At 40.2% G+C, this 24,291-nt stretch overlaps 1 protein-coding gene and 1 pseudogene across 2 annotated transcripts in view; one reads left to right on the top strand and one right to left on the bottom strand.

Moving 5' to 3' along the window:
• Positions 1-20,710, bottom strand: part of LOC141728640 (uncharacterized) — a 47,642-nt pseudogene extending 26,932 nt beyond the window's left edge.
• Positions 20,711-22,966: 2,256 nt separating this feature from the next.
• Positions 22,967-24,291, top strand: part of KCNK2 (potassium two pore domain channel subfamily K member 2) — a 130,668-nt gene continuing 129,343 nt past the window's right edge. Inside the window, exon 1 of one of the 2 annotated variants that reach the window (XM_074537091.1) lies at positions 22,967-23,281. The gene's annotated coding sequence lies outside the window, so the exon portion shown is untranslated. The remainder of the gene's footprint in view (positions 23,282-24,291) is intronic. The other variant, XM_014264418.3, reaches the window with a different exon arrangement.

The following is a 24,291-nucleotide window of genomic DNA, read 5'->3' as shown; positions in this document are numbered from 1 at the left end:
ATCATTATTAAAGTGATTAATATAAAATACAAATGTTAAAATTATTATATAATAGCTCTAAAAAAAAAAAGGAAAACACTGCTGAGCATGAGAAGCTAGAAAACAAAGTTAAGCAAGTTTTGATTGTAATGTGTTATGATCTTGAACTCGTTCTCTTGCTCTTGTCTAATGAGGATTTCATATGATGCATTTTTCTGACTGTTTATGGGCAAGGGTTATGTTTGCCTTCTTGACTTGTGAGTATCTTGCTGGGACAACTGCATCTCACCACTGGCTCCAAGCTATCTCTGCTTCCAAGTGCATTACGCCCTGCTCAGAGCAGGTCTCGGATACATGGCTCCCACCATGCCTGCACTCTGGAGAAACTGGAGCTTCCATTTCCCCAGCTTTTCGAATTTCATTTTAAAACAGGAGGTGTCTGTGTAGGAAGTGTGTCCTGCCTTGTATGTTACTATCAGAGAAAGACAAGATAGAATAGAGATAAGAAGAATATGCGTGACAACCTGGTGAATGAGGGAAAACAAACGCATTCCAAATGGAAGGGAAATGTATGAACGGGTTCCTTTTCATCAATCTTCCTTCCTATCAAAAAGGGAAGGGCAGGAGAGGCTCCGCCTTGTCACTGGGTCCTGCAGGCTTCAGCCAAGAGGTGGCGTTAAGGTGCAGTGCGACGTTCCCTCACCAAACCCCTTTTATTCCTCCAAACCTGTTTCAGCGGTCGTGTGCCCGGTGTCCACAGACGCACGGAGCAGCTAGGGGAATTAAAAATGCAGCGTGGAATAGCAAGGATTTCAAAGGGCCAGTGGCCTGAATTTGAACTGGAAAACTAAGGCAATTTATAACTCCAACAGCCCCGCTCGCAGTAGGTGCGTCAGCAAGTGCCACACTCTGCAGGTTAGCTTGTATCTGTGCAAACAGGAACCAAGTGCTAGGTACAATTGAGTTAGATACTAGATTAGATACCAGATACTATTGACTTAACCCTGAGGATGCGTATTTTTGGCACATATATGCCTTTTCAGAACACCTTTATCATAAAAGAAGACAAGTGTTTCCAAACCAAACAAGTGGAGGCAGACCTATTTTCAAAACAAACCGAAATAAAACTTCTCACATTTAACACTGATATGCAAACTCTTTGGTGCAGATGAATCAACAGCAGCTGTATTAACAAAAAGTAGGTTCAGTCCAATGAACCACTGACATCACAAATAATCATAGCAAAATGGGTAGAGATGAAACTGATAATGTTTTGAATTCCTTATGGGTATATAGTACCAGACTGCATAATATTAGCATTATTAATAAATAATGCAGATCTATTGACCACCAAATCCTGATTTTTCCCTACTGATGAACATAATTTTTTTCTATTATCTTTGTCCTTGGTCAGTTCTCAAACTCTGGCATAGATTAAATGCTGTGAAATTAGTTGAGTTAGACCAAATACAGCTGCAATGATACTATTTGGGGATTTGATTCCTTGTCTCTATCTGCATAAAAGCATAAGATAAGTACCTCATCAGTGCTGTTACTGGTTCAGTATCAAATATGGATCTGATTCTTGTGGCCTTCACCCATGTCTACTTAGGTATAGAAATTAGAGCCAGTGTGACTACATTTATTAACCTTCCTTTTGATTAACAATTTAAGAAAAACTGTATTAATTTTGTATTGGCATTTACTGCTACCCAGAAAATTTATATTTAATGGACGAGTATGCAGCTGCTATCAGAGAGGGGAAACTGCCAACTGATGCTCCAAGATGTGATTCAAGATGTCCTGAGGCTCAAGGTCACCAGTTTTCCTAGCAAAAGGAGCTATTTCATTGCACAATTACAGACAATTTGCACACCACATTTTCTGTTATGGTGGTAATTTGATTTTCATTGTAAAAGATTAAATGGAGTAAGCTTCAAGGAATCAAGAATTCCTCAGCCTTCATTAAGTCCTGTGTCCATACAGGAGATGTTAAGGATGGTAATGGAGCTCTATGTCAGATTGCATATCCCTGAATATAACTGAGGTACATGAGGAAATAGTATTTTTGACTGTAGAGAGAAAAGCAATCTCCTAGAAGCTCAATATTCCAGTTGCATTTGAAGGACACTGGCTTAATTTCCATCTTTTACTTTTGTGATTACTGCCAAATATCAAAGCAAATTGTAGTTTGTACGAGTGCTCATTTTGGACATGTGGGGCTGGCCACTGTCTGGAGCCAAACAAGTTGTAGTTTAAAAAGCAGATGCATTTCAAAAAGATTGGAGAATATTTGGAAGGATATTGGAGAAGGCCTTTATACCCCGACCAGATTTTTCAGAGGCACAAAATTCTATAATCTCTTGTAAAGCTGTACAGAGCAGGTGGCAAATCAGCATTTCACAGCATCAGGTATGTACAGAAGAGAACCTTGATATCCTTGCAATATTGCAGTTTCTGATATGTATGCAAAAGTTAGCTCTACAAGTAAAATCTGTGTGATTCATGAAGCACTATAATAAGTAAAATAAGTGTTTTAAGATTAAAGGTTCCAAATCTGACTTTTGAGAATTGTAAATTCAGATCGTGAAACACCTAAGAATTAGAAAGTCTAGCCACTGGAAATTTTGATTAGCACCTACTGTGAGAAGCTCTCTCCAGATTGACTGAATTCTGCTGCAGAGGAGCAGGACTGACATTTGAAAAAAGAATTGAAACCTGCTTGGTAACAAAGCACTTGGTTCCTTTTATACTAAGAATATCTTTTATGTAGTTTCTTCTGAGCTATAAGAATGTAATTGACAAAAAGGCTGCAAAACACCTCTGTTACTTTCCTTTTATTTTTTGACCTTCACTCCTTCATTTAGACTTCACCAGTTGAGAATAAAATTTCAATTATAAATGGCAGTGTTTGCTGCTCCTAATTAGTCCTGATCCTTCCGTATATTTATCAGTAAAGCTCCAGGATGTGAATTCTAGAGTTCCTAGAGTTCACTGTTCCTGTGACATTAGCCATGAAAAAGTGAAAGTCATTTGTGTACAAAAGCACACAGCAGCAATCCAGCCTCCACTTCCTAATACGAGTGGGTTGGTCATGAACTGTAGCATGGTGGAGGTCCTGAAACTTTCAAAGAGCGATTCCGACTCCACAATGAAAAGATGCACTGTATTTGAGCAAGGCTGTTTAAGATAAAGCTTTTGACACTGCAAATTTACAAAAGGATTGGTCTACTGGCAAAAAAACAAAAAAAAAAAACCAAAAAACAAAAAAACAAAACAACAAAAAAAACCCACCCCACAGCAGCAATCTCATCTATTGTTCAACAGTTTTGCGTTATTATAAAGCTCACTGCATGAGATCAGTGAATTTTTTGGCCAGAAAGCCTTTAGAGCCCAAGGGCTGGAAGTCTTGCAGGAACATAATTACAGCTATGGCCACTCAACTCCATGTGTTTCATCTGCATCTGAAGCACCTGGAGATTTACACAGCTCCACACAACTGACAGAGGACCTTTTTGTTTAATTTCTGAATTTTTTTTCTAGTCGTTTGTGGCTATTTGCAGTACTGAGAGCATGTGTAGAGCCCTCAGGAGCATGACTACATGTGGCGAGTGGAACTTCCCTCTAGGTTACCTGGGACTGATACTGTAACTTTCTACACATCAAGAGCTGCAACCCCACTGTTACTTCTCAGTGGTTTCTCCCAGTTAAACAAATACCTGCCCTAGTTCCCATTTTACCTTTCCTGTTAGTCCACTGCCATATACACCTAAACAGAAACTATGAGTAAAATAATACAGGGGAATTAGATAATATTCCTCTTCCTAACATGAACTTGTCATTTCATGGAACAGTTTCTCACCATAGTCTTTACATCTTTCAACAGTCAGAATTCTCCCAAGCTTCTCCCAAGACAAGGTTACAGTTCCAATTGAGTGTTCTACATATCTCTTAGGGTACATCATTTTATGCCTCACTTTTAAATCCTCCTACTCCTGTTGAGTTTGTGACAGAGAGAGGGAGGAAAGAAAGGGGAAGAAATTCAGCAGCCAGCCAAAAATAGGGGCAACCAACATATCCTTGACTCTGATTTCACCTTTTACCTACATAGATATTATCATAATTAAAGACTCTACACACATTCAGCAGACATCAATTCTTGAAATGAGCAGCCATGTGCTCTTGAATGATGTACTGACAGAGAGCTTGCAGGAAGGTCCAGGAGAAAAAGCTGCAAGAGGAAAAAATCTAAGTTTATTCAGTGGAACAAGCAATGTCTCAGGTAATAATAGTTCTGCAAACACTTAATATTTATCCTCTCCTGCTTGCAACAACATCAAGTCAGTATTCATTCTTTTATTTCAAAAAGTAAGAATAGCACAGAATGTAACACAGAATGAACAAGTGGCAGATTATTCCCAGTTTTCATGGTTTTGAGTACCTGAGAATTATGGCTTGCAATAAGTAGTGCATGAGCCTTGTTGAACTCTGGAGAATAACAGAGGATCTCATTGTTTAATATCTGATAAAATAAAAAGCATTTGCCTTCTGAAAGACTTAATACTAGAGAATATTAAATATCAGTAGAGAGCATTAAGACTATTATTAATGTTAATAGTGTTATTAGATAACATTACAAAGTACTGAAAAATGCACATTGATATCTCTGCTCTTGGTGACACCAGACCTAACTTGAGCACTTTGTAGTGAGGTAAATGGACTGGATACAGACAGGGACAGAAGTAGGGCCAGAAGAGGAACCAGATCATGGAACTGAATTGTGTTACACACAGTCTGACCATGATACCACTCTGAATCTCTAATTCACCAGACTTCCCAGATTCATAAAAATTTGTCTCTGTATCTGACCTAAGCTCATTAACCCAGAAAAATGAAGTTAAGAAGCAGATAAGCATTTAATTATATTTTTTAACTTGTCAGTGTGGCTAAGATAGTTCATTTTCTTTCAATCTGCTTCCAAACAAAAAAAATATTTCTTTCTCAAACCCCCCTGAATTCCTGATAGGATTTGTGGATGGAAAATCACCAGCATATAGTATTAAAAAATCAACAGAATACTGGAGATCAAAAACCTCATGTGCCTGACTTTCCATCTACAGACCCAGAATGACCCTTACACTGACATAATCAACCCTATCCAGATTTGGTTTTCTGAGCCAACAAAATAAATGATTGTTCAAGTCCCCAGTGTACAATTTAAGCTAATAACTTTGTTTCATAGCTTTTATTGTGTTTTGAAGGAATAGGAGACTTCGGGTTGAGAGTCTGGGAATCAATCCTTCTAATCTCAGTTTGGCTGCATCCTTGCTGTGTTGCTTTTTCTTATCTCTTGCCTACCAAAGTGAGCCAGCAATACAAACTGCTTTTCACTGCCAAGGAGCTGAATAAATTCAATTTATGGTGTCATCTTTTGAACAAACACCATAAGAAAGAGCTGGACAGGGCACCTTCTGCTGGATTTGTTGCTTCACTTAGTATTATTCCCTGATGTACTCCTGCAAGTGGCTCTAAGTCTACCAGAAGGGCATTGACGTAAAGACTTGGTTTCAACAGCTGGTCCAGGAGCAGCAGCACATCCCAACACGACCAGCTGAAGAGAGATGCTGTTCAGCTCCAGGGCCACCCATTCTGATGGTGCAGGGAACACACAGGCACGGCCAGAGTGGTTCCACCAGCACACAAGCAGGTGCAGAGACATCAGCAGAAATGCTGACTCCATGTGTGCTGTGAAAATGGAGAACCTGGTGCAGCATTCTGCATTTACCTCTTGTCTCAATTAAATTGAGCATGGGAGTACAGGCACCACAATGGAATCTGATGCCTGAAGCAGACAAATAAAAAGCTGAAAAACCTTCTAATCATGAGTCTTTACACGTCCAATTTTATACAGGGAAATCACTCATGCGTCAATGCCATAATAAAGAAATGAAATAGTTAAAATCAGTACTATTATGTTTTAAAGCTCTTTTGTGCTGGAGATCTGGATTGTTCACTCCAAAACTTCCAAAAATTTTTTTTTTCATTAATTTTGCCAGCTGTGCTGTAACCTCCTGCTGGCATAAACAACTGGAATAAGCTCTTCAGTAACATCCAGCACCATCCCTAGCTGGTTTAAAGTGGGGTGGCTCTCCTGAGTTCAAGGAATGGCAAAGCCCTAAATCACAGCAGCTAGAAGCTCTTGTCACTAAGGGAATGAAAAAGTATTTTGGTAAATGCCCCAAATCTTTTCCTGATTGGCAGTGACAAGCTGATTTCAATATATTCAGTGAAAAAGTACGGCAGAAGAATGAAGTGATAATCTAAAAAATATCCAAAGATTAAAAAGGGAGGGAAAATCCATTTATAAAAATAACATTCTTCTCAAAATGAATAACTGCCCCAGATTTGAAATGCTAAAGATATACAAGGCACTAGTAGTTTAATCTAATTTTTGTCTTTCATAAAATCTAACTCTATGCTGCGTCCAGAAAATTACTGACATTGTGCAATAAGCAACATTGTGGTTACTCCTATGTAAGGAAAGGAAAAAAAAAAATCAAATTCCTTTCTTCACCAGAGACTTTCTGTTGAACTTTGGCAAGTTATTTTGTGTTTTTATGTCTCAATCTCTCTGAAGAGAGGACAAGAAAAAGCACATCCCTTTCTCAAAGAAAAGGCTTTAAGGGTAAAAACAATGAAATGGTGAGACTTAGGGGTTTTCAACTAAGTATTTCCCACCGTTACAGAGGGCCATCTTATTTGAGCTCCCTGGAAAGTTTACACTTTCAAACAATTTTTCTTATGTTTTCTTTGAGCAACTTCAAATTGAAGGAAATGAGAAATTGAAATCTACTGGGAATTTTAAGTAGCCCTGTTAAGAGGCTCTGTTGATGGTGCAAACACACGTCAAGTCAAATTGAAACAGCCCTTTTGTGTGCTGTAAAGACAGGCAATGTTCTTAAGCCCATTTTTGAACAGAATCCAAGTTCTGGATTTTCTGCTGCCTTACACAGATCTCATTTGCTGCAACATTCAGCAAATTGCTTGATCCAAGTTTTCAGTGTTTCAGAGTTTCAACATTTTCAATATATGAGCACAGATCTATCTACAGAAAGTTGTCTGCTTTTGAAAATCTTTCCAAACTGTACTTCCATTACATTTATATTTTGTTTCTACATATGAGGAAAGACCTCCAGGAAACCAGGACCCAAGAATGAATAATAAAGAACCGTGACAAGCCTCTTAACAGTGACTCTTTTTTATTTCCAACTTTATAATGACTTTCCTAGCAATTTATTATAGCTCTGAATGTGTACTTGTGTGATGACTAATTTACCTAGTTTCCACTGATTGAATTGCAAGAGATTACCTCTGCTGATCATGTCTGGAGAATACATCATGTCTAGAGGTATAATGCCACACCATAAATCCAGTTGTAGCAGTGTTAAAGTTCGACTGATACACAATGACAGTGATAAAACATGTCTTTTGCATGTACTGAAAACCAAAAATAGGCTTCTGAAAAACACAGGAGGTGACTTTGCTTCTCATCAGACTGCTGATTCAAAGCTACTGCTTTTTGCTTCTTACTGGGGTAGAAGTCTGTTCTCTGTAACATGTCAATTATTTTACTCTTTAAAGACTAATGTAACTGCAGACCTGCTACACTGAAAGGAGCTCATACCATTGCTAACTCTTAATTCCTACAAGTGGGAATATGGACTTGGAGAAGGTGCAGTGGAACAGCATTTCTGAGAAGGAAAGTTTAAGGCAGAACAGCTTTCCAGCAGCTCTTCCACAGGTGCTTATCCTGAACACGAATGCTGTTTGTCTAAATTAAGACAGTGAGATATAGAGAAGATACTAGAAGAACTTATCTACTTTACATTATTTCAATAATAAAATATGTATTTTAATAGTGTCATAGTATTTAAGCTGTTATTCCAGAATTGGAACACTTAGTCACTTTTCAAGTAATAATGGGAATACTTACAGCTACTTTTGAGACTGATGTCTCCTCTGAAAGGTCCCATCAAGGAGTGTGTAGGCACCATGGTTATCTGGGACCCTTGGCAAGGAAGGAAGATGTATTGGTTATGTATTAGTGAAAACATTAAGAATTAGGATTATCTTTCTGCAGGTCCTTATGGGAATTACTCTCCTGACCAGAATGCCACATTGCAACTGATGCAGATATGGAAAGGCTGGAACTTTGGAATTACTTTCCCTGCCAGGTTTCTTCTGTTTGGTTTAATCCCTCTCAATTAATAAGACCCTTTAGACCAGATCCTTTGAGAGGAAATTCTCTGTTACAACAGCATTAGCAGGGCAATTTTCTACAGACCACAGAAATGAGCCATGGCATTGTGCAAAGGTCACATATTTTGCAATCTGAAAGATCATCTCTGCTAAACATCTTCAAGGAAAAAGAAGGAGCAGCTCAATCTGATACTGTGCTGCATGTGCCCAAGGGAAGCAGTGGGGAAAAAAGCACAGCATTGAAGATTTTCTACAGATATCCCACAAAATATTATAGGCTCACATCATGGAAGCCAGACCTAGAAAAGCCAGACCCAACACAGCAAAAAAGCAAACAAGTCCCTGCTCATTTTGCATTAAGGATGGGTTGCAAGAATACAAATTCTACATACACAGAATTCTACCTAGTTTATGAAGAAATCTTGCACTGCTGACAAATTAATTTATCTCAGACAAATAACAGGGTAAATTTCACAGCTAACAGGTAAAATTCAGCCGCTGAAAGGGCCAAGTCTCAATTTCCAAAATCACATACGTACACAGAGGTCAGACTGACACAGACTCATAGGAAATACAGAGGATTTCAGTCGCTACCTGCCCAGTGCTATGGTTTTCAACCCAATGATGTTTATAACTCCCATTACAATCAAGGAAAAGCTGGTACCTTAATTTGCAAGTCTGATCATGGAGACTAAACTTCAGTCCTCATTTTAAACTTACTTTCATCTTAGTGAAACTATTTGTCTATACGTAAAAGTTCCAGCAATAATTTTAACCCTAATTTAAATAGACTGTCTTCAGTGTAAAGCCTGATTTTGATTCATCTTAAACCTACTCCTTGTTAATGTGAAGCAAGCCAGTAGCACTGCAATGTGCATACATAATCTTCTCCACAAGATAAATCTTATCACTTTAAACCCACACATGAAATTCCTTGCTTCTTAAGCAGATAAGTCAACTGGCATTCAGGAACCTGGTGCTCAGTAGCTTTATACTCCAAAGGGTTGTCTGGCAGCAGAAGTTGTTTAATTGTGAACTTGGATTTGCCTGATTTGATTTGACAGTTGTAAAGGAAATATCTCCTGAGAGATGATCCTGAATGTCAAAGGACACACCAAGTGTCATCAGAACTGGAAAAATCAATACCATTCTTTCTTTGGTTTCAAGGCAACATTGTAATTTGGGGGAGGAACCAGGGGTGTCTGTCTCTTAAACAATGAAACCTTTTATTTTGTCCTCATATACATATTTCAGAAAAACTTTTGGTTTCAAAGGCATTGCTGCAAGTTCACAAAACATATGTTTACACCTTGAAGCAAAATCTATGGGCAGATAATTTAATCAGGTTTTAGACTTTTATTGATGACACCTGAAAACCTGGTTGTTTCTTTCTGAGAGTGCACTTTCAACTGGTTCTGAAATTCAGGCTCCACACTGGGAGCTTAGTTTTTAACAAAATCACCTGTCTGGAATAGCCTTCTTAAAGATAAAAGGATGCAGGTAACAGAGAGTGTTAGGCAGTGTTCTGAGAAAACAAAAGCTGGAAAGATTATGAGCAGTGTTTTTTTTTTTCTTGTTTTTCTTTTTTTTTTTCCTATCAGATTCTCTGCCACCTTAGACATAAAATAAAAATGCTATTAAATAAATGGGAGCAGAGTAAACTTAATTACTTCTCCTCTGTGCTCATATTTCTAATTGTCATGGGTCCCTAAGTTAATAAAATCATCAAAAGGTCAGGTTTTTTTTTGTCTTTTGAAAACATCCTTCTGTAGTCACAACAGGATATGGGCAAAGGAAGTTACTGCTCTCAAATCCAAGGTAACACATCAAAATATTTGGGTTTTTAAAATGCTATTTATTTAGTTGTATTCCTTAAGTATTTTTAGTAATGTTTTGGAAAATAGTGGAACTTAATCATGGCTTCATATATACTCGCTAAAGATTTAAAAACAAATTAGTCCAGCTACATCTCATGTATTACTACTAATAATTTTGATTCTTTATTTTGAAATATAAATTATCTCTGGCTTAATCTTTTACCTCTTTCGACTTTCTTTTTAATGCCAAACATCTTTGAAAAGCATGAAAGACAGAAGGATATTATATTGAAAAGAGGTCTTATCCATGTCCAACTTTAGAACAAAGTAATTCCTTATCTTCTTGTGTCCAATCCTACCACTTCAGCTCAACAATGACTCTACAATTATTTGAAGCAGAAAAACGTCAGTGGGAAATTCCTCTGAGTGCGGACAGATAAAATGGAAGAAGCATGTATCAAAAATTGTAACTCTTTGGCAAAAGTACATTTAATTTAATAAGTGCATGCTACATGTAACCCATGATTCAGGCACTAAACAGATGTTGTGATGGAACAAAGTCACAGTAATGGCAGACCTTTAATTAACCAGTCCTTTACAGGAGCATTTTCAGCAGTTGACTCATAGCAGAATGTTACTGCTGTTGTTTGAACTCTGGTGGCTTCCTGAAGTCTCAATCAGATCACTGTCCCACGCTCTGCACAAACAGTCAGGCACTCATTAACAGACCCAAGAAGTTTATAACTGAAGTTTGCAAACAAGATAAATAGCAGTTAGGGGGAAGAAAAAGTATTGTCCTTGTTGTGGAGGCTGAAAAAGCTGGCCTTGTTCATTATAACGAGAGGAAGAGATTTAATGGAAAATAAATGCAACTTGATTTTCTGAGTATCAGATCTGTGAATAAACCTCAGGACATCTACTTTTAACTTTGTCAAAATATGCAGAATTTTCATTCTAATGAGAAGAAACACTGCATAGATTCTGTAGCTGCAGCCATGTTCGATTTAGGGAGCCCTACAATCGCCAAGAAATGGTGTATTTCACAATAGAAAGCCATGAAAAAAGGAAATATTTTTGGCAAGAAGTATTTTGAAAACTGATCAGATGATAGTTCAGGTTCTGAAGATCCATTGGGATGATCAACACCACGCATGGAGGCAGAGCAAAGGCAAGGTGACACCACTGGCAACATCCTCCAGTTAAGTGCAAGATCAGGCCTTAGATGATGAACACCCTTTTCCAGAGCAAAATGTCTGATAGTGTAGCAAGGGAACTGTCTGGCAGAGCTTCTGAATGTGAAAGGCTCAGTCTCTTAACAACAGTTATTTGTCAATGTTCCTTACAAGCCAAAGTCCTGTGGGCTTTACACACAGACTTTGTAAAACCATGCCTTAGCACTATCTTCAAAGTAGCTCAGCACCTATTCAGATGCTATTATTTCTGCCTTTTCTTAGAATGAAAAGAAGTAGTCTGCAGCATTTGAAAAGATGGTGTTAATTTTTGTGAAGTTTTTAATTCAAGCCATAGCAGACTGAGAGAGAGCAAAGCTTCTCCCTCACCTCTGCTTAAAATCAGGTACAGCAACAGAAAATGTTGTGTTTTGGGATAGTTTCAGAATGGAGGAATTATTTAATCCATCATGACCACCTCTGCTAAATCTGTGTAAGACACAGTAGGGAATCTATAGCACACACTCAATACTTACTTACCCAACTATAAATTAAGCCCTGATCTTTGCAGTCATTAGGTAAGGGAACAAGACCCAGATATGGCAGGGGCTCATTTCTGTTTAATGATTTGTTTTGTTGTCAACACAGTCTCTTCAATTTCTTTGTGTTTTCTGCATTTCAGTAGCACCTTAATCTGTCTCCCTACAGAAACACTGCAGCAGTAACTTTCACCTGTGCCAAACTGCTTTAATTTTACTGGATTATAATAAATCAGTGTAATTGGTTAGCATTATACTTTGCTATTTTACATCCATGCACAGTTCTTTCAAGAGAAGACATAGACTGTAAATTATATATAAAAAATCAGGTCTTTTTATAGCAGACAGAGAGATGCTAAAATGCTTCACCTATTGGTTTGTATTCTATAGCAATCATACCTATTGAATATAAACCACAGCACACCTAAAAAGGTGACAGTAAAAGTGCTGAATGGAAGTTAGAAGAAAAAGAGATGGTTTTTTTTCACATTTTCAATAATTACAATGCACAGATAAGAAATGACCTTGCTATTGGTATTCACAGTAAACATAAAACCAACTCTTTTTGAACATATTAAATAATCTACAATGAAATAGATTCAAACATACAGCTAAGCATTTGCTGCTGTGAGAGGATCATTCTCCAGAACCAAGGGATTTGATTCCGAAGCTTTGCGCTTTCCTCCAGTAAGCTGTTGAGCAGCATCAGCTCCTGGATTTGAGGGCTCTGTGTGTTGAAAAATTTGGCTCTCAGTACAAAAGTTAGTGACAAGTGCAGTTTTTAAGAAGGTTCCAAACATCAGTCTAGTCTCCTGGGCTATTATTCTGTATTGACAAAATATCTTCTTTCACACAGTCGTACTTTAGGATTCATCTCCACATACTACAGCGGGCTAGAAATTTGGGCGTATATGAGGCCATTCCCATTGATGAGAATGTGCAAAGTTTAGAATAGTTCTGAAACAGAAACAGATTTGATCACATCCATTAAGCAATGGCATTTGTGCTTGAAATCAGGGTTTTCTATTGATAGAGAAATTTAGGGTGAAAAGGAGTGGACCTTTACCCACAGGGATATACCCTCACCTGGGCCTATACTCTCACCCTGCAGGATAAAGAATGACTCCTATTTGGCTTCTCATGGGCCAGAGCTCATCTGCAAATTGTTATCACTTACACAGCATCCAAATGAAGGAACTTGACAGCAAGGAGCCTATTCATTAATATATAAACTGTAGTTGATGAAGCACAAATTACATGATTGCCTGATGAGCTACAGAGCTACAATGTCTAAGAAATGCATTTGGCATTCAGACCTGACCAACAGACATGCATTATTTTTCAGCATCCTAAAACCCACATTAATTTCCTAGTGGACTGGAATTACCTGGGTCCATCTAGGCTTCTGCAGGTATTGAGACCTGCAGAAGCCTATATCCCTTGTCAGGCATCAGCTGTGGAAGCAGCATTTACAAACTTTATCCAGACATTAAAACAAACCCAGCTTGACTATTATTTGTGCAGGACTTTAAAGCTGATCCAAAGATTTCCAGAAAAATAGGATTTTTTGTGGCACTGTTTGTTGGTTTGTCAAAACAGAAATATTTTTGCAGAGAAAGAAGAGGGTTTCTCTAAATTCATAACTATGCTCTGCAAGGAATCCTGCCAGCTGCAGGGGAGCAGAGGCTCCCAGGACTGTCATACCACATGGTTTCCCCTCTGTTGGGTGCACATCCAATTCTACATTTGCTGTTTCCAGGCCCACCAGTTTTGTGGAAGTAGCAGGACCATCCTCTCTTGTGTACCCTAAAACTACATGTGGCCTTCCTGCTGAGCAGGATGAAACCTGAGGCCTTTGAGAACTCAGGCTATGCCCAATCTTTGAGTCTTGAAGCCCTGAGAGACCCTCCCCTGGGCTTCTTGGGACTCACTCTGGTACAAATTGCTAAAAAATGTGAAAATTTGAAAGCTCTAGAACCTGGGAATCGAGACAGACCCTCCAGATTCAACCAATTAAAAAAGAAAAAAGAATGTAAAGGCACAAGCAGAGGGGTTCTAATATTTATTCTAATAAGGCACCATTTATTTTTCTTAGTTTTGGAACTTCCTGTGGAACAGTCCTGTCACTCAACTGCCTCTACTAAAGCTTATCATACTTGTAGGGGATGAACAGGGTGATATTTGTATTTTGTGGTATTTATTTATCTGATATCATAAACCACATGATTAACTGTTAAGAGCTGGAGGCACATTAAGCAACTGTGACAGTTACATAAGTGATACCCTAGCAAGCCCCTGTGAAGATGTGGATGAACCCAAACACAGGCCACCCTCCCACTGATCATGAGATCCAATTTTAGCAGCGTGCCTGTCAGCTGCAAGGCCCCTCAACAGAGCAAAGACACTCCTTTTCAAATGCCTTTGCTGTCACTGGGTGGTATCCACCCAGCTACAGAGAAAACATGGAGAAGCAATGAGAGGCAGATGAAAGCAAGAAAGATCAAGGCAGTCCATCAAATTTCTTTGATGTATGAGGGAGGTGCTACAGTTTGGGTGTCTATACAGCAGAAAAATAAGAACAGGAGACAAATAATAAGAAAACCATAAAAGCATGTGGAAAAATTATTAGTCTGCTCTTTCTTTTCTATCTCTTGTCATTAGCAAAAGAGAACATGGCCATGCATATTAGGAGGATGTCTTTCTTTTTCTAAGTGCTCAGACATTTTCACCCCTGCATGTCATTTCTGCATACAGACCAATTATTTCTTCTCATCCAGGACAGATACATAATTTCCTAGTAATGCTTTCAAGATTCTGAAATAAATAGAAAGAGCACCTTAATTGTATCAGTCCTTTTATCTCAATTAAACATCTGTGGGCTGCTCAAGTACTGATTAGCCTCTACTCTCACCCTGCAGGATAAAGAATGACTCCTATTGGGCTTCTCTTGGGCCAGAGCTCATCTGCAAATTGTTATCATTTACACAGCATCCAAATGAAAGAACTTGACAGCAAGGAGCCTATTCATTAATATATAAACTGTAGTTGATGAAGCACAAATTACATGATTGCCCAAGAAAGTAACTGAGCTACCTCTCAAGTACACAGCCATGCTGTGGAAGCTCATGGATTTCAGTGCAACACAGTCAAGTACTTATTTTAATAGAGGCAGGAACACTTTTTTGGGTTTCTAAAATAAGCACAATATAAGTGAAACACTTCACATTTATCAACAAGAAAAATGGCCCCTTCCTGGGCAGGTAAAATCAAGATATAAATAAATTTATGCTGTCTCTGCTGAGGGATATGAACTTGCAGCTGGCACTTCGCTTCAGTTATTTTAGACTCCTTTGAAAATTCAAGCCCTGAAATCACATCTACCCCCATCTCCGCTGTTTCTTCCAAAAATCTGTTTTTCTTAGCAGAGAGAACGTTTACTTGAGAACAGTGACTGCAATACAGTCTGTCCCTTCTACCAATGCCCAAGACTCACCTTGGACATGGTCTAGACCTTGGAGTATCCCTTTCTCTACTGCCTGAGTGGTTTGTGGCAGCATCCAGCCAAGGATGTGCAGCCTACTCCATCAGCATGCTCTGCTCTCCCCCAGAGCAAGCAAATGTTTTCTCTCTATTCCCTGTGAAGAAGGTCGAGTGCTGTGGCAATGGAAATTTCCTTGAGCTTCAAATTGCTATGAAGGGTTTTGCTGTCATGACTGTGCAGCAATGTACTATCTGTCAGATTTTAGGAATGTGTTTATAATTAGTGCCTAACTTAAAGAATCAAAGACCATGATGTGTGCCTTTTCCCCTTCCAATCTGTTTTGTCTAGCTAAACCAGAGGTTTAATGTTTCCCAGTGCAATAGCTGTCCTTCACTCTGTGCAGACATGTGCCTCACAAAATGATCTTGATCTGCCACATGTAAGCCCTAGCCCAGCAGAGCCAGCAAGTCACGAGAAACAATTAAAGTACAAATAGGCACTGAAACATGAGATGGGTACTGATGGAAAATGCTGAGGTTTATGTGTACACCACACTGGTCAGCCAAAGATTGAAGGCCATTTTTCCCCAAAAGGCTGAGAAAGGAAAAAGGGAAAGTATTGTGTTCTTGTCGTGTTCTTTGCCTTTCCCAGACATCTACTTATGGCCAGTACTGGAGACATATCTGACCAAATGAACTTCTAGTCAGGCCACACTGGTAAAATGTTTTGTCACTTTACAGCCGTCCTGTAAATGACATTATTTACAGTGTAAGTTATAAATGAGAAAAAGCTATTCAGACTTAGTTTCTTCTGTCATTATAGCTTGGCTGATTACTCGTCTCCATTGTTTTAACCAATACAAAGCCACAGGCTGCATCAGGGCCATTGACCTACAAGCAGAAGAAACCTCACCTCTAGTAGTCTTGTATGTTTTATTTACTAGTTGCTCTCCTTCTGCCTATAAGGCTGAAACTGGAAATAATGCCTAGTAGGAAAAAAAACCTACCACAGAACAGAGCAAATTCATTGTTAATTAACAGGCCTTCACACAACCTATTCCATTAATTTTATCCTAGTGTTTACAGGCCAAGTATGGCAGGACACGTGCGAACTACATTAATTTAGAATTAAGAATGTAACTTAAAAAAGAAATTAATTCAAAAGATTGAAAGGGAGCACAGAAAGATTTATTTAACTAGAGCAGCTGGTAATTGCTGTCTCTTTTCCCTTGAGTTTTAGATTTTTTTCCATTACTTGACTGGATTTCCTCTGCTCATGCACATGCTTTGACTTTTTCTACATGACATGACATTGGAATGTTACTGCCTGACAAAGCAAGAAATTTTGAAGCCAACTTCTGTTCTATACAGTGACAAATTGCTGAATTTTCCCTCTTTTAGGCAGGTATAAAGCATTGTAAGATAAAACCAGTGTTCAGAACAGTTGCTGAAACTACAATATTGCATGAATGAAATACATCAATAAGTCTATCATTTATTTTGTTAGGATTTCAACAGGAAAATAATTTCATCCCTTTAAATTGTCATGCTGTTTAGTATTATAGTATTATTTCTTTTTTCCATTTTTCAACCTCCAGAACTGTAAACCATCCCTGATGTGCCATGTGGTAGGTCAAAGGTGACCATCTTGAACATAAGATCTTCACAAGGAACTGCAGTTCCCATTTGAAACCTGCTGGCTCACAGCAGTGAGCTACAAGTTTCTGCAGTTCACAGAGGTACTACGGCCTCTTCCTGCAGCAGCTGCACCACATAGAAATAACAGACTGACGGCTCAAGAGGGGAAAGAAAAAACTGGGAACTCCTTATTTTCTTTATGTCACATCAGGGGCCTGCTGTGCACTTGGCCAGGGTGGCCAGGAAGCTCAGTCCAGCACCTTTGGTGCTGGTGAGGCATAAGCAGTGTCAGGTGTCACAAAGCAAGGTCACCCTCAGCCACAAGCGTGGCCACAGCAGTGACACTGGAGGGTGAAGCACTGGCAATTCCAGCGAACTGGAAATTTCTTCAGAATATGCAAAAAGCTCCTGGTGGCCAAAAGCCAATAAAACAGCTCTGCTCCATCGAGTCATAAAGCCTCTAGCACAAGGATAGCAGGAACAGTGATGCTTCTGTTCCTAAATGCCAAGGAAAAAAACCCCTATCAGGCTGCATGAAGCACGATTCAGGGGATAACTGCAGAGCCAGTACAAGGCACTGAGGGTACGAGCACTGCCTGTTCAATAGGCTGAGCTTTCTGTGACATATGTCAATAAAATAATGTTCCTTTGTATCAGAACTGCAGTCCATCTAGTTCAGCATCCTACCACCAGGATACTGCCTTTGAAGTACCTGAAAAAACCCCTTCAGCAAGTGAATACATAACTCAGTCTGTTCTTGCCCTCATACTGCATCTTCTAACACCAGAAGTTACCTTCTGAATACAAGGAGAGATTAATTATTCTTCCCAGTAAATCTATCAGAATTTGTTATGGAGTAGTTTATACATCAGTTTGGGTCATCTTTAAACACAATTAAAAGGATGAGAAAAAAGAACTCAATATTTATCAATACATTTTTTGTACAAGCAAACACTTCTGCAGCTGCCTTGAAAGAGTTTCAATTCCTCTGAACTGGCAAGTAGTATTAACTCAGCAGTTTAAAATTTTCCAAATACTCCTGTGAACTGTATACTTTGACACTTCAACTAATGAGGCCAAATTAACAACTTCAAAGTTTTAAATTAAATAACTAAAGACAGCCACTGGTGTCTGTCCTGGGGTGACGTTATGATGCTTGTATATCCCCATTCATCTGTTCTGTGCCTTTAAGACCGGCACTGAAGAGTGGAAGTTTTGTTTGGGTTTCTCTTATCAGGACACAGAGACAAGCAGTAGACAGAGCTGTTTTTTTTACTTCCAGCTTTGGGCTTGCTGCTTTTGCTTGCTGCTTTTGCTTGCTCTCTTTTTCTGCTCTTGCTTCTGCTCTGCTTTCTGCCTCTGCTTATTAGCTAGTTCTAGCTAAACAGTCCACATTGCTTCCTGGACTGTTTCTCCTCTCCTGTTCCTGTGACCATCTCGAACCTGCTCCGGACTGGGACCCGGGAACACCAAGGGTTCGGCTGCAGCGGCTGGCCCAGCGCCGGAGGGACTGAGAACAGAGCAACCACCCCCGAAAGAGACTTTCTGATTTTGCCATCTTTCTCAGAGCGGTGTCATCGGGTATTGTTCATTTTGTGTGCTGGGGGGTGCGGGGCCAGTCAAATAAACAGGTTCTTTCCACCTCTCTCCGAGGAATTTTTTCCCGAACCGGTTGGGGGGAGGGGCCGTGTGGGTTTCGCTTTCTGGAGGGGCCCTCCTTTGCAGATTCTTTAACAAATTTGCCCTAAACCAGTACAGTGTCTAAATATGCTGAGATAAAATTAAACCTGTGATTTACAGACAAAATACCTGAAGATGCACTGTCACAAAGCACAAAGTTAATGTGGAATTGAAAGACAGGGGAAAATATATTATCAGCTATTAATGATAAACTCAGCCAAGGCTGAGACCAGCAAAGTTTTGGGAGAATTATAGGTGGTAAAGTTATCATCATATGTTTGTGAGGTCTTGACCTAATCAGCTCTTGCAGGATGAAAAGGATGGTATTTCTATATGTCTTTACTGAGTGACAAACGTCAAAACTTTCAATAGGAATTCACTTCCCATGCAGAATGGGGCCAAAGAGTTGTTAATTACTAAAAGAGTTAAGATTTTCTCATTATCCTAATGGATCAGGCTGCCAGCATCAGCCAGATCTCGAAGTTTCTATTTGCCTCACTGTACCTGTATATTCCTTGGTGTGTCTTAAAAAAGATCTTTGGACTCTGCATTTTTGGGCAGCTACAGCTCTTCATGTATGAATGAGCATGTCTCTACAACTTCATAACCATTTCATTTATTTAGATTGGAACTTCTTTATATTGTTGCAATTTCTTAATATTTTCATATTATGCTAGTCTGGAAGAATCAGGACATCTTTTTTGCATATTTTTATTTCTTTATAATTAATTTATAAAAAGCAGTAGGGAGAAAAAACACCTCATAAAACCCATTTCCCATTTTTATCCTTTACAAGTGGCCCAATAAAGAACTTAAAAAATTCATAATGATTGTAAATGGCCAAGTGCATTTTACTTGTGATTTTTAATCACAATTGTAAATTTGGTTCCTACTCCAGCCCCCACTAAAGTTCACAATAATGCTGACATTGATTTCAATAAAGTCACAATTTTATCCTCTAGAAGCTCAGTAGTGTTTCCAAGCAGAAGGTATGAAGAAATGTGAAAGCAACAGAGAGGCCACACCTCTATCTTGTATTCCAAAACTGTGTACTCAAGTAGCTTCTTCAAATAACATGAGGGCTTGGCTGTAGGGGCTCTGTTGACTGCTAAAGACTTAACAAAATGAACTCTTCAAAATGTGCAGCTGTACTGGACCTTTGCAACTAAATTAATTTTCTGAAAAAACGCACTTTCTGCTATCAGACAACTAAAAAAAAAAAACAAAAACACAAAACCAACCAAAGTATCTGATTACAACGAATCCCTATGAAGAAGGTCTGAGTATCTTCACATGCATGAACATTTGCAAGGTGGTGCTGACTGACTGCTACAGCAAAATGCTGGCTGGCTTCATCATGGAGATCAGCTCTTTTTCTCAGTAAAGGACCTACAGTGGTTTGGGAAAATTTTTCTGATTCTTATGTGCTCTCTTATCTTCTCAAATGATGCAAGGCACAGGTTAGATTCGAAAGCAAGAGAGCATTCAGTGGGAGAGAACAACATTGTTTAAAACTACAGTACTATGAAGCTAACGGGCTTTACTGAAATGGGATTTTTATTTCTTTTTATTATTATTTTCACTGTGCAAGCAAGAGCATTCCTGTTACAAGGCGAAATTAGTTAACAGAGCAAGATCATACAGCGTAGTAGGGGAGCCCTGCTGCTGCTTGCAGAAGGAACGTCAGCAGTGGAAGGAGGAAGTATTAAATGCAATTCCCTGCTGCTCGCTCTCTCAAGGCACCGGCAGCTCTCCACTGGAGGCCTGCTGGCTGCAATCAAAGCTTGCCCTGAGAGACCTTCACCACAAAGCCAGAAGCACCAGCAACACACCAGACTAGAAAGCTCTTATAAAATTGTAGCACGGTCCTGGAAGCCTTACGTGAAGGAGAATCCTCAGTTTTGCTTCAACAGGATTTCACAGGGCACAGGAGATGGGAAGGGACCTCTGGATGTTTTTTGGCCCAGCCCCTGCTGAGGCAGGGCCGCCCAGAGCAGGAGGCCCCGAGCCGTGCCCGGGCGGTTCCAGTGTCTCCTAGGAGGGCGGACAGCTCACCGGGCAGCTGTGCCTGTGCTCTGTCAGCCTCACGGGGGACAGGCATTCCCGGTGCTCGTTCGGGGAGTGCCCGCTGTGTCCCCGGGCTGCCCATGCTGTCACTGGGCTCCCCTTGGAAGGGCTCTGCTCCTGGCTCCGCGCCCCCCGCTGCCCTCCCTCAGGCCGAGAGAGGCAGGGGAGGAGGGAGGGAAGGAGGAGGGAGCCGAGCCCGCCGAGGAGCCGCGGCCCCGGCCCCCCACAGCAGCACCCGCGGATCCGCCCGGGGAGGAGCGCCGTGCCCTGTCCCCGGCCGTGCCCGCCCCGGCTCGCTGCCCCGCGGCCATCCACGCCCTCCCATCCATCCATCCATCCATCCATCCATCCATCCATCCATCCATCCATCCATCCATCCATCCATCCATCCATCCATCCATCCATCCATCCATCCATCCATCCTCCCTGGCCTCCCCTTTCCCTCGGGGTCCTTCCCTCGGGCTCTCCCCTCCCGCAGCAGCAGCAGCAGCAGCAGCCGGAGCAGCGTTGGCGGGGGCACTCCGGAGCCACTCCAGGCGCTGCTATTTATAGCTCAGCCGCGCTATTTTTAGAGGCGAGCGCGGTTCTGGCTCGGCAGCTGGGGCTGGCGAAGCGTGTGCGGCTGGGGCGGCGCGGCGCGGCCCGCAGCGCCGGAACACGGGCGCCCGGCCGGAGGGATACACGGCAGGGACCGCCTGGCACAGGAAACATTAAACCCCTCCAGAGCGGGGTTCGGCCTCTGGGGAGGCCCAGAGGGCACCTGCACCAAATTTCTGAGGTGCATGCAAAGCCAAAGTGCCCAGAAGAGCAATGTTGGCGGTCAGCAGGCCCTGTGAGAGCTGTGCCTCAGTGCCTTTCTAAACCTGGCATCTCTTTGAAGGTGGCACAAAACAACTAGGCCTGAAAGCAGGAATGCTGCCCACACATCTGATGTTCAGAGTGATGTTAATGATGTAAAGAGCTGTTGGTTGAGATGAACACTTGAAGCATAAGTATCAGTCATAAAAGTGCTTAGTTATCAATATTCAGTCTTCGGAGCTATCTTAGAAATAGGCAGTATTGTGGGAGTTCCTTTGCTGTTTTGAGAGCGTGCACTCACCCTGAAGGGTATGTCCTCTCTTTCCTTGGTACGTTAAATTCACATTAAACTTAAAGGGAGCCACGTGTGTGTAATGAACCAGCATATAGCCCAGGGCACACACTCTCTATCACCGGCCTCCATTATCTGCATTAAGTGACCAGAGGATAAATTAGACCTCATGTCAGCACTACCCTGATATTTCCTGCAGTTTTTAAAAATGTGTTTATTCAGAACTCTGCGTCCCCTCCCTGTCAGATCATGCAGTTCCCTAGGAAGCTGTTGAGAAGCTGTGTGGCAGTGCAGAGCTGGAACCGAAGAAACCTCAGTGGAAGAATACAGGTCATACGATTAGGCAAAAACTTTATACTGAAGGAAAGCATAGGCTCATGTAAATTTGAAGAAAATTCTTCATAGAATTGTTAACAGGGATAAAATCAAGCATTTTTAGAGCCCAGATAGTGTTTTAGCACTTCAACCTAAGGAGTATTTTAATTAACTCTTACTTATTGTGCCTGAGCCCCTTCAGAGGAGCAGCTTTGTTTTAGCCTGTGTGTTTCACCCACTATAGAATAAGAGATGAGGAAGGGCACTCTGAGTAGAACATACTGATCATTGATGCCCCTTGTGTATACCTGAAGAAGTTTAAACATCAATACCGTGCTCCAGAAAAGAGTGTAAGTTGTAGTACATAAATTGTTGCAGCGCCTTGCCAATTTTTATGTAGAGAGTGACCTACCTACTGTTCCAGAGCATCTTAGAAGTCCCGTCTCAGAAAGCCATCTTCAGCCCAAGTGGCATATAGGCTGAGAATGGATCTAGAAGGAAGCAGTAGTTGTACAGCAGAGAGGTTAAACTTCCAGCTTCAAAAAATTGTTCAGTGTTTTCAGTCACTTCAAAAACAATGCCCATGTGGCAAGTGGGAGACATACTCTCTATGTAGAAGTCTCCAGATTAATTAAATTGGGCAACTAAACATTTTTATATGCTAACTTCTTGTCTTCTAGCAGATCACTACAAGTCAGAAACGTTCTGAAGAGCAAGCTATGTTTTAAATTTCACCTAGGCAGTTAATTTGCATAGAAATAACTGAGTAGTCCTTTAATTATCCCATAGTTCTGTTGAAGATAGACAAGAGCTATAGCTCATACTCTCTCAGTTATGTTGGTGTAGCAAGAATGTCAAGTAGCTAGAAAAAAAGCATTTTTGTTATTGAAGTCAGGACACGCATGTCTGGATTCACACAGGGAACAGATGTCACAAGTAAGAAGACACCATCTATCCACACTCGCCGTTTGGGGTTGAACCAGGAGAAAGTTGCGTAGATCACATGCCTGCAATGAAGAAAAGTTTCTCTTAATGTGCTGTTTCTTTTACAACCAAGACAAGGCTTAAAACACCTGCTTTTCTCCCACCAGTCATTGTTTTGATTAAAGAGGAGGAAAACCAAAACAAACATCTTATGTAGAAGATACAGAGCTGTTTTGAAGAGCTTCCTTTACAAGCGCTCCTCTTGAGACCCCATCTCTCTCATAGAGTGGATCTCTTGTCTGAGCTACCTTTCTCTGTGAACAGGTATGTTTGTGTGCTTTTATTGCCTTTTCATGTAGAGCAGGTCTGTGGCTTGTATCTAATTGGTATATCTTATGCTAGCACTCTTGAAAATGAAAAAAAAGGTTACTTGAAAGAAAACTATTAAAGAAATTCAGAATGCTGCAAGAGAGAAAGATCATCAAACAGCAAATTGCTGTTTATCCTCATAAAGAGAAAATAAGCTGTCTGCAGTTCTTCCTTTTCTTTAATTAGACTTAGCAGCTTCTCTGCATCCTGACCATGAAAGAGTTTTGCTCAAAGCCTTACTTTTGTTAAACTCAGTAACAAGATTTTTTTGAAGACCCGATTTTACAAGAATAAGGCAGTCTCAGTCTTACTTTAAATAACTTCTGATTTGATATGTTTTTGGACAATGTTTGTCTCATACCTAAAGAAAGAAATATAACTCTTTCAAAGTGATTTGGTCAAGTTATACTCAGTGTTTGGGTTTGCAAACATTTAAAATTAAGCAACTTTTTTATTTTTATTCACAAGTGGGAATAAGAAGCTTTGAACTTTAAACTTGATTATTGTGACATGTTAGTTATGTTGTTATTTTCAGTTTTTCTGATACAATTTGGTCAGGAGACAACATAAAATGAGTAGTAATAAATATTGGTCTGGTTCTGTAACCTTTTATTTGAGTGAGTAATAGCACTGAGACTGGAGGGACTGCTACTTCTACAGGTAGAAGAACAGTGATGGGAACATTTTGTTTCTTAAAGATTTAATTCATTAATAAAGTACAAGAAGGATATATAAAAATTTGGTGTTGCTGGACTTTTCAAGAGGCACAGCAACTAAACAAACAGCTGAATGATGTAGCAGCAGCAGGAGACCTGCTAATGCAAATACTTAGTGGTGTGACTCATAGAAAACAAGCTGAAAGAAAAACATTAACCAGCTTGCCCTTTCTCCCTCTGTCCTTCCCTCCCTCCTTCTCTCCCATCTTCTTCCCTCTCCCCCCATCTTCTATCTCAAAAACACAAGCA

This window comes from Zonotrichia albicollis, chromosome 3, assembly GCF_047830755.1.
Source record: "Zonotrichia albicollis isolate bZonAlb1 chromosome 3, bZonAlb1.hap1, whole genome shotgun sequence".
NCBI lineage: Eukaryota > Metazoa > Chordata > Aves > Passeriformes > Passerellidae > Zonotrichia > Zonotrichia albicollis.
This window is presented reverse-complemented; position numbering and strand designations above follow the sequence as displayed.